Here is a 15,721-nt window from a genome sequence, read left to right as displayed (position 1 = left end):
AATTAAATTACTTTAATTAAAAGCATCAACTTAATATTTTTTCTTGCTACCGGGATTTCGACTTATAAATTCACGTCTTATACAGTTTCAAAAGTTAATTGTTTTGGGTTTGGCGACCAACTCACATGGACTGTTTGTTTTAATTGAATTTATATTAATCAATGTTATTGTGGAATTCAATAACAATTTCCTTTTCCCAAAAAATGTTTTATTCGTGATGAATACTCATTACAGATATTGCTTCTTCTAACATTCATAGCTGTCATTTGCTGTAATTATTATGGGTTCGGGCATTTTGTCTATATTTGAAGTGACAGAGAGTATGAGTGAAAAAGAAAAACTGTTAGAAAATTTATATAGCCCGGCCGAATAATAAAAACTAGTTATTACTTCTATTTTATTTGATTTTTTAGCATGGTGATGGGTTTCTGATTACTCAGAGAGATCTTATCCTATATTTAATGTTATTTTATTAACCCTTCCAATGTTCTTACTCCCTCTCGAAGAAATGTTTTTTTCTTTTCCAAATGCAAACATTCACCAAAAGTGGAACTCAGGATTACATGAAGAAGCAGATAAAAATAGATTATTTATTTTACGTTAAATTACTTTTTTTGTAAGCTTGCAAGTAGAGGATCATTTCACTTGTATGAACAGGTTTTGGTGATTCCATAACAATAGACGATATAGTATATATAAAGACACAATCTCCATATACCACACTCGGATATTGAGTAAATATTCGTTTTTAGAGTAGGTAGCGATTTTCGGCCGAGTATAACGAGAATTTGTTCTCTCTCTCTCTCAATCAACTGCTTCGACCAGGGGGGGGGGACACCAGTATCGTTTAGTAAGGGACAATTCCAGGTTGTGAAGTCGCTTACTGGAATAGCTTACCTCCGATGGTCGTGAATTCTAACACCATTGATACGTTTAAAAAGAAGTACGATGCTATAATGAGAGGAATTAAGAAGCTACCCATGCTTAGAAATGACAATCATAATCTTTCTTTATGGGCAGTGTGTTATACAAGGTGTCCCTTATGTCCTATTTTTGCCTTTCATCTCAACAGCGGTTCGTCGTAGAGGTATGCTTTAAATGCTCAAAATGTGTTTAGGAATCACTATTTTTCAGTTTCGAGAGTGAAAATATAGTGTGCCATAAAATAAAAATCTTATGGCATTATTTAAAAACAGGGGAAATTTTTATACGTTCCCCCGTGTTCTCTAACTTCTAAACAGAAAGTTGTTGCCCTGTATTTCCTGAGCCCAACAAAAAAAAGAAAAAAACAATCAATAAAAAGTATCAGTGCAATCTTAGATGAGATATTTCAATTCAGAAAAAAAGGGGAAGAACAGCATAAATGAGGAAAGAAGCGTTATCCGTTAGTTTGTGCTGTACTTTCCCCGATTTTTGAAGTGAAATATCTCAGCGAATATTGCACTTAGAAACGTGGAACTTTCTTTGTGGGTCTTATTAAAGAAAGGCAACGACTTTCTAATTGAAAGGTGAAGAACATGGGGGAGTGTATAAAAATTTAGATTTTTGAAACTGTTAGTGATTCCTGAACATATTTTGAACATTTTTTTAAATTTGCACCATACCTCTACGACGAACGATTTATGAGATATGAAGGCCGCATTACGACTTACAGGACACACTGCATATTATTAAGTATTAGATTTTTTTCGCGATATATGCTCTTATATTGGGCTGCTGCATTTTGGTCGTATTTGTCATCCATTTTATGTGCATCTTTTTTCAACCACCTGGTTGGGCAATTTGCTTGTTATGGCCTTTGTGTTTGTATTCAAAGCTACTACAAAAAAATTTCATAAATTCCAGTTCTTTTATTGTGTAAGTAGGAATTGCTAATGTGGATGGTGAATAACTATTGTTTTCATAAAATAAAGTAATAAACACAAAAAACCATACGATAGGCAAGGCAGAAAAATCGAATTTAATAGCTACAATAAACTCTATAATGAAGCTTTTTATAATATAGGTTGAGAAAAATACTCGCACGTTATAGCGTTAGGCATTCATAACTGTGGTGTTATTTCAAATGCAGTTTATCTAAATCGCACGTCAGTATCTAGACTCGTGTTTTCTTATGCAATAACATGGACCCAGGAAATATCTGCAATAACCTCCCTTGTAACCTTTAACACCGCAATAGCGTCTGCAGTTACTTGGGCAAAGGCGTTCGCTAGCAACAGTAGCTGCAAGAAACAGAAAAAGTATATTTAAAACATTTCTATAAGAACAATAGTTATATCCTTAGAACAAATGATAAACTGTATGTCTGAAGCATTATTCCCAAGAAAAACGGATTGAATTCCGAAAAAAAGGAGAGCAGGCGGTCATCTTATGAAGATGTATTTGCAGCTTTCAGGTCATTTTGAAGTTCATATTAAAATCATTAGTTCTTCTTGACAGGATATTGATGCAGATCTAACTTACCGATTGTGCAGAACAGCAAACAGACAAGCAGAAGTACATACATAATCTTCATCCTGAGAATAATTATCGAATTTTATTTTGTGATATTAATAATAAAAACTATATTGCGAAAACCACGTAAATTTTATAAATTTTCAGGGTGGTTATAATTGAATTGATCCAAATCAGACATATTTAGAGCCTGTTATGCTTGAAGTATTTCGTTGAAACTTAAACTGAAGAGCCAAAAAAACTGGTACGGGCATGCGTATGCAAATAAAGAGATATGGAACCAATCAGGACCCAGTTGCAATGCCTATATAACACAACAAGTGTCTGTTATAGTTGTTAGATCGGTTACTGCTGCTACAATGGCAGGTTATCGAGATTTAAGTCAGTTTGAACATGGTGTTATAGTCGGCGCACGAGAGATGGGACATAGCATCTCCGAGATAGCGATGAAATTTGGATTTTCACGTACGACCATTTCACGAGTGTACCGGGAATATAGGGAATCCGGTAAAAAATTAAATCTACGACATCGCGGCGGCCGGAAAAAGATCATGCAAGAACGGGAACAACGACGACTGACGAGAATCATTAAACGTGACAGACGTGCAACCCGTCAATGCTGAGCCATCAACAAGTGTCAGCGTGCGAACCATTCAACGAAACATCATCGATATGGGCTTTCGGAGCCAGAGGCACACTCGTGTACCCTTGATGACTGCACGACACAAAGCTTTACGCCTCGCCTGGGCCCGACAACAACGACATTGGACTGTTGAGGACTGGAAACACGTTGCCTGGTCTGACGAGTCTCGGTTCCAATTGCTTCGAGCTGATGGACGTGTAAGGGTATGGACCCTACATGTCAACAGGGGACTGTTCAAGCTGGTGGAGGCTCTGTGATGGTATGGGGCGTGTGCAGTTGGCGTGATATGGGACCCCTGATACGTCTAGATACGACTTTGACAGGTGACAGGTGACAGGTACGTAAGCATCCTGTCTGATCACCTGTGCCCATTCATGTCCATTGCGCATTCCGACGGACTTGGACAATTTCAGCAGGACAATGCGACACCCCACACGTCCAGAATTGCTACAAAGTGGCTCCAGGAACACTCTTCTGACTTTAGACACTTCCGCTGGCCACCAAAATCCCCAGACATGAAAATTATTGAAGATATCTGGGATGCCTTGCAACGTGCTGTTCAGAAGAGATCTCCACTCCCTCTTACTCCTACGGATTTATGGACAGCCCTGCAGGATTCATGGTGTCAATTACCTCCAGCACTACTTCAGACATTTGTCGAGTCCATGCCACGTCGTGTTGCGGCACTTCTGCGTGCTCGTGGGGGTCCTACACGATAATAGGCAGGTGTACCAGTTTTGTTGGCTCTTCAGTGTATATACTCGTATATATACGCAATACGGATCATGGGGAAAAGAAAACTGCAATAAAAAAAAATAGAGGGCATGATCGTCACGTACGCTCCCAACTGGACCACCCCAAGCCATCGCCCTTCAAGGGGTTAATAACTTATGGTCCATATTATTCATTCTATTGAAAATTTTAAAAACTTCAATCATATTCCTCGACATCTGCAGTCTTCCTATATGTAAACGTATTCAAAAAGTCAAGTCTCTCTTCATAGCTCAAGCCCCGTATACTAACAAGAGCGCGCGTGGCTCTTCTCTGCACCCCTTCAACCAAGTCTATGTCACTCCGTAGGTAAGGTCTACAAAACTTTACTGCCTACTCCAGTCCAAGATGAACCAAGACCCTGAAAAGCGGAAAGATCACTTCAGGAGAACGCGAAGACACCTTTTTGAGAATGAAACCGAGCATTCTATTAGCTTTTTGATGACCGCGGAACTGTTCGGAATACCCGAGTAGCTCGTCAATGAGAATTCCTAAATCTGTGATGTATTTTCATCCGGAATAATATTACCATTCGATTCGTAAATGAAACGTGGGTTGTTCGAACTAAAATGAGTGACCATGCTATTGTCAACGCTGAAACTCGTGCTCCATTCATATGCGATCGTATTCAAGTTCGTCTGCAGCAATGCCCTATCGCTTGGATTCCCAACAACCACTATTAGCGTCTTCTAAGAATTTGCTAACAATCCCATTGATACCCTAATAGAGCTTATCGATAAAAAGTTAAAAAGGTATGGCCCTTGGTCCTCGGACCATAGGCTCCACTTGTGACACCTGTCTAATAAGAAAATTGTCCGTTGATCATAACCGGCTGTAACCTATCTCGCAACCACGATACTATACTTGAGCTATGAAGAAAGACTTGATTTTTCTTGAATATTCCTACATTGGAGGACCATAGGTGTCGGAAGATGGATATGATCGAGGTGGTTAGAATTTTCAACGGGATGCATAGGAGGAACCAGTGGTATTAATACAACGTAAATCAACTGCTTCGACAAGGGAACATTAGTATCGTTTAGTAAGGGACAATTCCAGGTTGTGGTATAGCAGAGAATTTTCTGTAATATGGTTGTTAATAAATGGAATAGCTTACTCCCGGGGGGTCGTGTATTCTGACACAATTGACACGTCTAAAAAGAAGTACGATAAACATAGTGGGATAAATCGAAAAGCTATCCATACTTAGATAAGACAACCATAATCTTTTTATGGGCAGTGTAATATATGGTATTAACACCAGAAGGGCCGGACGTTATACATAAAAGCGCCGGTGGCAGTCATTTTGACTGCTACTTCTTTTTAGTGCAATATATTTAAGCACACTAAATTTTTACAATGAAAAAATAATAAGCACTATCCCACATGGTTGATTTTGAAGAAATTTACATTCCCTTAAGCATACAGGGTGTTCATAAAATGACTTTCCAACTTTCAATATGGAAAATTTATAGGGCAACTGTGGACAAGATTTACCATGAGAAAAGAGACAGATAAACATTGCCTATACATCACATCGCGCATTGCTTCATTTTGATAATGCATACCTTTTTATATGTATATCACTGTCTTTTTTATTCACACTATTTAGTTATTCGCGCACGCTATGGATAACATATTATTACGCCACTGTAAATTTGCACTATCGAGGAAAAACTAGGGACTATTAAAATTTAATACTACAAATTAATTTATAAAGAATATACAATTATTAAAAAAACACACACACGCACGCACACCTACCTTTGTCTTTCTTTTTCATGAGTATGATCTTCATTGTCACAGTTTGCGTCGTATTTGCATGTGTGAGTGTATACATCAAATACTGCCAAGATTATAGCACTTTCAAAATCAAAAACCATCAAAATGACTGCTCCGGCCACTGTAGTGTTAATTATTAGTTTTTTTCTTTCGTGATATAGGCTTTTGAGTTATATTAAGTTGCTGTATTTTGGTTGAAATACAGCAACCTAAAAATATATTTGGCATTCATATTTTTATGGACATCTTTTTTCAGTAACCTCGTTGTGCAATTTGCCTGTTGTGGCCTTTGTGCTTATATTTGTATCTTGTACTTATCGTTGAGAACTTTATCACCCCATTGTACACCCATACTTTCGATATTTACCTTCTCTATTGAATACTGATACAAAAAATCATTAAATGGACTATACATGCCTACATAGCTCTCTGCCCTAGACCATCCTATGGGGGTGGGGCAACTCTCTCCTTACATCCATTATCGACATACCTGAAAAATGATTTTGAATCAGTGTCAATGTTCCCTGCCAACCTATTTGACAGGTCGCCTCTCACGCTTTCATACTTCTCTCTGAATGCCCTTTTCTTTTCAAAGTAAAGATTATGCGCGTTATCCGTCAACCGGAGTGGGTGGGAAACGCGTTTTTTTTTTTTTACGAACATAGGGTATGACGTCATTACAAATATCAGATAGTTTTGTTCCAAGTTCCTCTCATTGACTCACCACACCCGCTGATTCCAACCAGTCTTTAAAAATTACTGCCAGCCTTTTCTTCAAAAATTCAAAGTTGGTTCTTCGAAAATAGGAAACCATTCTTTTGTTATGAAGTTTACCCACGAAGAAGCTACAAGCAAAGCTAACCACCCGATGATCACTGGAAGAAAAGTTGTCTCCAACCGAAACATGTTCAATAAGATGAATGCTGTCCATAAACTGTCATGGTACATAGTCAAATCACATTAATGTTACTATCAGCTTATTCGCAAAAAAACGGTTTTGTACAGTCCCAGCATCTGGAAGTTGGTCTGGAAGTGACATAATAAGATGCTAGAAGGTTATTACATTTATCTAAAAACCAAGAAGACTGCATTACGTTTAACAGCTGCTAGAAAGTGCGTGTTGGAAGATCTACACGGAGAACATGATTGAATTGGTTCAAATGTGCTAGTTCAAGTCTGGAGAATCGGGGCACGACAGAATTACTTAGAATGTATGATCATGGATTTTCTACAATTTTTAGACATTTCAGAGATCACGTGAAAATATATTTTTGAAATATATGACATCCCCATATTTATTGTGGGCAGCTTTTTCTCAGCCGCCTCGTTGGGCATTTTGCCTGTTGTGGCGTTGTATTTGTATTTGTATGTCTAATTGCCGTTCTGGAATGTCCCACCGCCTCAACTCAAGAAAGACAGTAAACATTTATTGAGGTATATGATATGGGAGGACGAATCATGATCATAATGGTTGGCTTCTGGAGGTATCAATGAGTCTGTAAAATGCCGATAATTGCTATCATATTCTTGTATTCTCCCAGTCACCACACAGAATATTTTTTTCGGAGCTTTGTCATCAATACGACAGCAGCCATCCATTTCGCGCAGTATAGCATGTAACTCATTCGAGGAGGTAGACTTTTGCTAGTAAGAAGAGGGTCCTATTTCAATACCTTCTGCGAATTGAAGCCGTTTATACCGAAACAACTTCGTTACTATGAGTTGCAGCGACTATCTATTAGCTTCGGAGCACCATGCTTATCAGAGTTCTCTGCATTGACATTGTAGATAATACTGCAGTCCGGTTAGCTCCCTCATTCATTATGACAGAAGATTGCTCAACTGTAGCGTGTTGATCGGCTCTCGCTCACAATCTCAGCTGACGTTCACTTTTCACATCAACGGCACTTGGTGTCCCATTGTCTTTATTTTGGTTTACTGTAGTGGTGCTATTTGTCTAGTTACGGTACACTTAAACAACACCGGCAAGCGAATATTTCTCACAGTTTCAGCCACACCGTATTGCTTTGCTAGAAAGCCAAAACTCCCATTCGTTTTAAATTTTGGTAAACAACTTGTTCAACCTGTGACAGTAACAAGTGACACATTTTCACTATGCTTACATCTTATTCTAATGTCGGGTTGAGAATGCAAGTGATGCAAGTCAAGATTTGGTTGATGTCTACTTAGTCATATATAATACATATAATAACTAACAATTATGGTATTTACTTAAAAATGAAGTGGTGTAAGTTCAAGCTGATAAAGTAGCATACAGTTGGCAACAATATAATTTTCCTGACACGATATAATTGCTAGCGATCTCAAATGCAAATTTCTTTGTCCTGAAAAATTATTTCAAACTGACTTACACCACTTGCATTTTCAACCCTCCCATTGCACTAAGCCAAGCCAGCTCGCGAATCTTGCTTTATTTTATTAGCTACTTTATTAGTTGATGTCAAAAATAAAAGGAAGTCAAAATAATGTGACTCGACTGTGTATTATATCATAGGAAAAAACAAGTTATATCCTCAATAAAGAAATGAAACTGCTAAATATTTTTTAACAAAAATTAGTACTCACCTGAAATTCAACTGAGATGTTTCTGTTTGTTGGTAAGTGTGGTAATACCAATCGCCTGTATGTTACATTCAACCTAAATATATTTGATGACAAATTGCGACGAACTCATTACCGCAACCATGATGTTGCAAATTTGGATTCCAGGTACACTGTTCTGTTTGTGTTCACACCCAATATTTTAACTAAAATAATCGACCTTCCTTTGATATATTTTGCTTACTTTTTCTTTTGCATTCTGTGTGACTGATTCAAAACAAATGATTCGATAGCCATCATTGAAAAAAAAAAAGAAGAAACACTCGTGTAGTGATTATGCCACATCGCCAGACGTGCATGAGATGCACATAAAACTTATTGGGAATTTTTAAATTTTTACCCCTACAATACTTAATTTAGTGGTAAGGGGAACCACTGAATGAAATTTACTTGCTGACATGTTTTTTGTCAATCGATTTCTATTTGTTTCTATCTATTCTCACGTATCATACGTACTACTATAGATTAGTTTATCAAGCTGGGGATCACTACGTGGCCTTTTTTCACCCTGGGATATTCTTGGGGGGGGGGGGGGAGGATCGCAGATGTAAATTAAGTGGAGGGGCAAACTATGGCGGATGATTAAAGGGGCAAAAAGAATCGTGGAGGAGAAAAAAACACAGATGTGAAGAGAGAAATAAAGCTTCAAGTGAAATATGATAGGAAAAAGTGCGGTTTTATTCAGCCGTTCACTGTGACATATACAGGATGTCCAGGAAGTCCATATGTAATCCTTTTTTTTCCAACAGTTGGTTGAAGATGAAAACGTCCAATAGCAAAAATGTTTTATTCAATATATACGGAAAACTGACTGTGTGAGGAGATATTCATAGTTCCTCACTTGTCCGGGATACGAGAGACCGGGGTTTGAGTCCTCGTGAGGGCAGAGATGAGGTTTTCTTTCGTAAACATCATTATCTCTTCACGCAGCCAGGTTTCTGTAGATATTGAGTTAACAAAGGAGAGGACGTCTTTCTCAACATAAACGCAACCATTTATGTTATGACACTTTATATGAACAAAATTGATTTTTTGAAAAAAAAAATTACAAAATCAAACATTTTATATTTTCTTAGGGCCCTATAGTCATGTCTAAAAAAGTATTTCCTTCCAATAATGGGACAAACAAAACAAGCTTTATTTACCATACGACAAGAATTGGACGAGATATTTAACTGCAAAGTTTATGATTGTTCCGATACTCGGGAGCTATCTTTTAGCTGCTATTGATGGCTCATTGCAAACAGCATGAATTGAAAAAATTAGAAGTTGATTTTTTTCTTCTTTAATGTCACTCAGGGTTACTCGTGTGTGTGATTTACTAAAATTCTCTAATAATTTAGTTACACGCTTTGATGAAATTAACGAATAAAATTAAAAATTATTTAATTCATTTAGTAATTGAAGGAATTAATCAAAAAGAATCAATTTGCCCGAAATTATAGAAAATATTCACAACGATTGGGTGCCGTTATCAAGGTGGAAAACACGTTCTGTGTACCAATGAAAAACGTTGTCAGAATGAAAGAGCGTCCGTGGTGGTCGGAGTTGTTTCCTTCACTTCAGTATTTTTATTATCAATATTTTGTCCTACTCCCATTGTGAATATTTTCTATAATTGAATGAATTTTTTTGATAAAATTTCTAATCAAAAAATTATGAAACGCCAATCATAATGCATCAGAGGCATGATTGAAACCGCACACACTGTCTCATTATTTGGTTAAGAACAAATTTAACTATTTGGCTTTTCAATTTATGATTGACTCTGAAACTAAAATTTAATCTCGGTCAATATTTATCGTACATCAATGAAATTTGTTATGGTCAACATAGGCACTGGAGGAACATATAAAAAATTATGTTTCGTAATTTTTGTAGCAATTTATTTATTTACTTAAATTGTCATGATATAGATACTGTGTATTTATTTCATTTCCACATTTTTGCAATTAGAATTGTTTGTTTACGACCAATAGTTGAGAAGAAAAAAAACTAATTGGACTTCTTGGACGCGTTGTACTAACACTTAAAATATATTTATAATACGACTTCGATTAATCGAGTTTCGGTTCATTCGAGGTACTTTGCATAAACTGATTATACATGACTACATAGTCGTACTCAGTATTTTCGGGGGGGGGGGAATTCATCTTTTTTTTCTTTCTGGAGGGGGGGGATTTCGTTTTTTAATGCAATAAAATAATAAAATCTTGATTCAAGAGAGGGGGACCCCCCTCGGATCAAGATTTCAGTGTTTTATTCAAAAGTGCCTCGAATGAACAGAAACTCGATTAATCGAAGTCGTACTGTAATTATATTAAATGTAAGTTAGTACAACTAGTACCTCGTACGTTAGTACCTTGCATAAGCTAGTATAAAGTTAGAATTGATTCTCATGTGCAAGGGCCCCCTTAATTTGGAGGCTTAAATTTCATATGATGAGGAGCCTAATCAATCTACTTTGAACCTAGTCATGGGGGCCCGTAATGCCTGTTTTGCCCAGAGCCCTTTCAGGTCAAAGTCCTCAGGTTACACCTTGGGGCAGAGGTTGAGTTGTTAGAAGAGAGGACCCATGGATTGGTGCATTTCCAGTGACAGTATAACTAAGATTATATTTATCAACAAGAAGAGTTGACAGTCAAGTTCTAGCGGTCGTGTGAGCACATCGTGATAGACTCACTCACAAAGGACCCGGTTCCGTAGTTCGATGGTCATAGTCCGCACAGTGGGGGGTTGTCTGAAGTTGGTTTGCTGTTTCTAACTGTAAGGTGGAAATGCGAGCCGATCACTCCATTTAAAAATTTCTACATGGAAAGCAACAGACCCACAGCGGTACAAATAATCAATCATTACACATCACCCACAATTTGAAATATAGATGGCAGCACTAACAATTCACACACAACACTAGGTACACACTCAGCGTGTTAAGTACACACTCACACATTTCGGCGCAATCCACTCGGTAGTTATCTGCCCATCACGATAGACCGGTGGGGTTGTGCTTGGTTTAGAAGAACAAGTCAAGTTCAAGTGTTTTACGTGCCTTTTAATTTCAATGTTAGTACTGTTGATGACAAATTCGTACTCTTAAAATTTTTCGTAAAAATAGAGACGGAACTTAGGGACGCTTTCGGTTTTGAATTGAATTCGAAAAATTTGTATAGACTGTATGGATTATCCGTTGATTATTTAAGCTAGTATAATAACTAGAGCCTGGATTATATGCACTAAAAAAATGCCGAAATATGCTGTAAAAATATGCCGATATGCAGTTAAAAATTCCAAAATATGCATCAAGAAACCCAAAATACGCACTAAATATCCTGAAAAGTAAAAAGTCCACGAAATATGTACTAAAAATGAGAAAATATGAGTAAAAAAAATAACAATACAAAAAAAAAAGATATGTTTTAAACTGCATATTTTCTATTCTAGTGCATATTCAATTACGAAAACATGTCCCCATACATGCAAATAACATCTACTTTTTTCTATTTAGGCATTTATAGTTTGTCGTAGCTGCTCAGTTACGAAATACAGTAAAACCTGCCCAAGTTGGAAATCTATGGCTCAATACTGAAACCCGTCCAAATTAGAGAGATCTATGGCTCCATTAAAATGTGTCGAAGTTAGAGAGGTGTTCAAGATATTACGGTACTGTATTGTGGATTTGTGGACACACCGTGTTATAGAATTAATAGAACCGATTATGGTCGATTCCAATTAAAACCGTCCAATGTAGAGAGGTGTCCAGGTTATAGTGGTGTCCTGACAGGTTTTACTGTACCAGTAACAAAAAAATGTTGACGCTATTTTTTATAAATAGGGTCGAAAAGTAGTCAGTTTTTTTTAAATAATTTTCAACATTTAATATCTGACTCAAAAAGTGTGGCAAACAAATAAAGCTTTCGGCCTCTAGTTATGGCTCATCTTAGCTAAAAGTTGCTGAGGGTTGAGTCGGCAATCTTTCATTTCAAAACATTCATTAAAGTATTATAAAATATCGAATTTCTTGTTCTTATGTAAATATTTCAAACTCGTAATTATATTTTAATTTTGATTGCGCTAGCTACGATAAAGAAAGCGGACTTGTAATTTATGACGAGCTATGTTTTTTTTTCCATAATGCAACTAATAATTGAAAAATTTTGCTCTTAACAATAGCACCTTTTAGCCCCGTTCACATGTGCAAATATTGCGGTAGCATTGGGAATTCTAGCACCCGCTTGACGGTTTTTTTCCTTCGTAAAGAGAGAAATGGAGAGCAGTCATTGGTGAAAATTCTTGAAGCGGGTTTTAAACCTGCTTTTTCTATTTCCCACGTGAACGGGGCTTTTATGATCCGGTACCACACGCTTTGAACTGCCCTTGTATGATAGGAATTATACACAAATTATCAGGCAATTATTATTAACAGCGTGGTGAGTCAGAGTGGCGTGGGGGTAAGATGCTAGTCCACCACCGTGAAGGTTACCATCAAGTCCCATACTCGAACCGGGGGAAAAATATACATAGCAAGATATTTTCCCTAACGAGCTTGAGCAACACCACCTATATATATATAACAAGGCATCCACACGACGCCGCTCGCAACGTCACTGAAGAACGCCATTTCACCTACTGCCATTGGATATAGCAGGCCGCCGCATGCAATATCTTTACCTTTTTCTGCAGTATATCCAATGGCAATAGGAGAAATGGTCTTCTTCATTGACGTCACAAGCTTCGTGCGGAGGCCTTGTTCTGTAGGTGGTGTTGGCTTGAGCCGACCACCGATAAATGGCTCCTTCATTTCCAACCAAACTCGTTAATGGCACTAAATTGCAATATAGCGATATGGCCCCGGAGTGGATGTTTGATGAAGTAAGTGTGATAGCATTTTAACCTGAAGATTCAAGTGAGCTGGTCATGACTTATTTTCGGAATTTTTTCACAAATTATTAATCGATAAAACGGTTGATATTTAAAATATATCATAAATGCCTTCAAAACTTCAAAAATATGCACTTATTTTGAAAATTCTTTAATTTTATGCATTTATACGCATTAATGCTAAAAAAAAAGGTTAAAATATGCAAATGCGCATATGCATTTGCATTTAATCCGGGCTCTAACGATGACCAAATATTTGCTATTTGCTGCCTTTACGTTATATGATTGAGCTAATTAGCGCCAAATCTTGACCACACACACAGATTTGCATATGTATAAATTATTCGTCTATTCTAAACGGTGATCTAGCCATTTGACTGATTGTTCATTTCCGTTATGGCTATCTTTGTCAAAATGATTTTTTTATCATCTAATTGAAGCAGAGTTCATTGATGATAGAGTAAAAGAAACGTGATAGAATGTTCTTGAAGAGATATAACTTTCGGTAATTAAAAGGAACTCAAGTTACAAACGACCGCCAGACTTTTTGCCACTACTTTACCATACATCAACTCCGGTCATATATCGCCATACGGCAATTTCCAACCTGTGGAGTTGGGTGGGGAATGTAGGTGTCATCTATCGGTGGTTGCCCCAGGATCAGTAGGTAACGAACTTGTTTCTGATGTTCTTTGCCCAGATTTGAACCCGTGGATCTTGACCTTCATAGTGGAAAACGAGCATCTTACAACGGTGCCACTAGGGCGCTGGAGCTTGGCCACTGGGCTTATCCTGTTGCCGAGATCTCCTCCAGCTCAGCTTCGTGGCAAAGTCCGGAACTTAAGTTACACAAATGCGAGTCACGTGATATGTTTGGTGCATATTCAGACACGCATGATGTATGTGAGGTGACACAGCACAGCACGCTGTTTTGTAAACGATAAGAAATTTCTAGGAAAGTGCAAATTATTAATCTTTTTTTTGTAACATTACGCTACGTAGCGGAGCTTGCAATTTCAGGCAACGCTTGACGCCTGCAGTTTCTCAATCCCTACGAACGAAACGTACCGTATTCAACAGGTATTTTTAAGGAATTTTCAAAAATATTCATTGTCATGAGAAAACGTTTGCAGTCTATTTGAGAAATATTATTTATATACTGGGTGCATAGCTAAGGAAGGGAAAGGGGCTTAGCGCCCCTTTCCGCAAATTACTAGTAAACCGTTGATTCTAGAGGAATACTTTCCTGTTAGCAGAAGTGTTCAAATAACGCGTAGATCTCACGCACGTCATCCATATTGCAAGGGGTTGTATAGCTATTGAAATAAAAAAATTGACTTTTTATACGGACCCCCCCCCCTCCTCCAGTCCTCAAAACCTCAATTAGATTGTTGCTCTGTCTCTTCTGACACCAACAAAAAAAATTCCACGTTCCTATGTGAAGCGCTGTCCGTTGTAGTTTATGCTTTGCTCACCCATTTTTTTATTTTTGAATTTGAATATCCCAGCGAATATTGTATTTACAAACGCGTAATTTTTTTGTTGGACTCAAGAGAGACAAATCAACAACTTTCTAAGATTTTTTCAGGACAGGGTGCCCGTATAAAAAGTTAATTTTTTATTTCAATAATTATACAACCCCTTGTAGTATGAATGACGTATCTGAGGTCCGCACGTTATTTGGATACTTTTTGTAACTGGAAGTACTGCCTCTCTAATCAACGGTTCACCAGTAATTTGTGTCACGGGACTTATATATATATATATTTTTATATGCACCCTGTCTAATATAAATATTCTTATTACATTCACTAATTCTGAATCTAATCTTAATTTTCTTTAGTTTTGGAATTATTTCTTTCATCACGTTTGAATTTTTATTAGGGCTGAAAATCCATTAAAAAATTTAACTGATTAATCAAAAAATGTGAATCGACTATATAATCAAATGTTAATCGAAAATTATATATTGACAACTATATATAATATTAACTGATGCTATAAAAATATATATTTTATTCACATATATAAATATTTATTTTATTGATTACACGCTTATATTTGCTAGATGTAAACGTAAAAGTACAAACTCCGTTAGAGCGCCTACTCCCCCCCCCCCGATGTCGCGCAAAACCAACACCCCCTATAGATAGATCTTATCTATAGGGGGTGTTGGCAAAACCCGCTTATCGCCAGAAATTTTTAGTGAAGCAATCTTTAATTTCTAGGCGTTATAAGTGTAAAACCGTGATTCGGTATAACGCCAAATTCTTTATAGCGCCAAAATTTTTGCGAAGTAAATAGTGGATTTTAATTGCAGTTTGACTGTATATAGAGTGATTAAAATTGTTTGCCAACAGGACCACAACCGTTGACTTTGGAAAAATTTACATTTACAAAAAATTTTGAAATGAAATGTGGTTTCTTAAAATCTCATATTTTTTCTGAGGGGTTGTATACATAAAAAATATTTAAAAAAATAATTTTTTATACAGTCCCCGTATGCTAAAATAAGTAAAATGTAGAATTTGGTTTGAAAAGTTATTAACAAAAGTTTCATATTTTTAAATT

The 15,721-nt window shown here is 36.9% G+C and overlaps 1 long non-coding RNA gene across 2 annotated transcripts in view; it reads right to left on the bottom strand.

Moving 5' to 3' along the window:
- Positions 1 to 2,096: 2,096 nt before the first annotated feature.
- Positions 2,097 to 15,721, bottom strand: part of LOC149084877 (uncharacterized) — a 33,352-nt gene continuing 19,727 nt past the window's right edge. The window contains exons 1-3 of one of the 2 annotated variants that reach the window (XR_016192769.1): positions 8,237 to 8,338; positions 2,464 to 2,516; positions 2,097 to 2,222 (exon numbers count right to left, since the gene is read on the bottom strand). This is a non-coding gene — a long non-coding RNA (uncharacterized LOC149084877). Of the gene's footprint in view, positions 2,223 to 2,463; positions 2,517 to 8,236; positions 8,339 to 15,721 lie in introns of those variants that run through there. The other variant, XR_016192768.1, reaches the window with a different exon arrangement.

The sequence above is a fragment of the Pholcus phalangioides genome, unplaced genomic scaffold (assembly GCF_987345545.1).
Source record: "Pholcus phalangioides strain wild (caught in Gottingen) unplaced genomic scaffold, Ppha-v1.0 ptg000007l_1, whole genome shotgun sequence".
In the NCBI taxonomy this organism is placed as follows: domain Eukaryota; kingdom Metazoa; phylum Arthropoda; class Arachnida; order Araneae; family Pholcidae; genus Pholcus; species Pholcus phalangioides.
The sequence above is the reverse complement of the archived record's forward strand: the minus strand, read 5'-3'. Positions and strand labels throughout refer to the sequence as shown.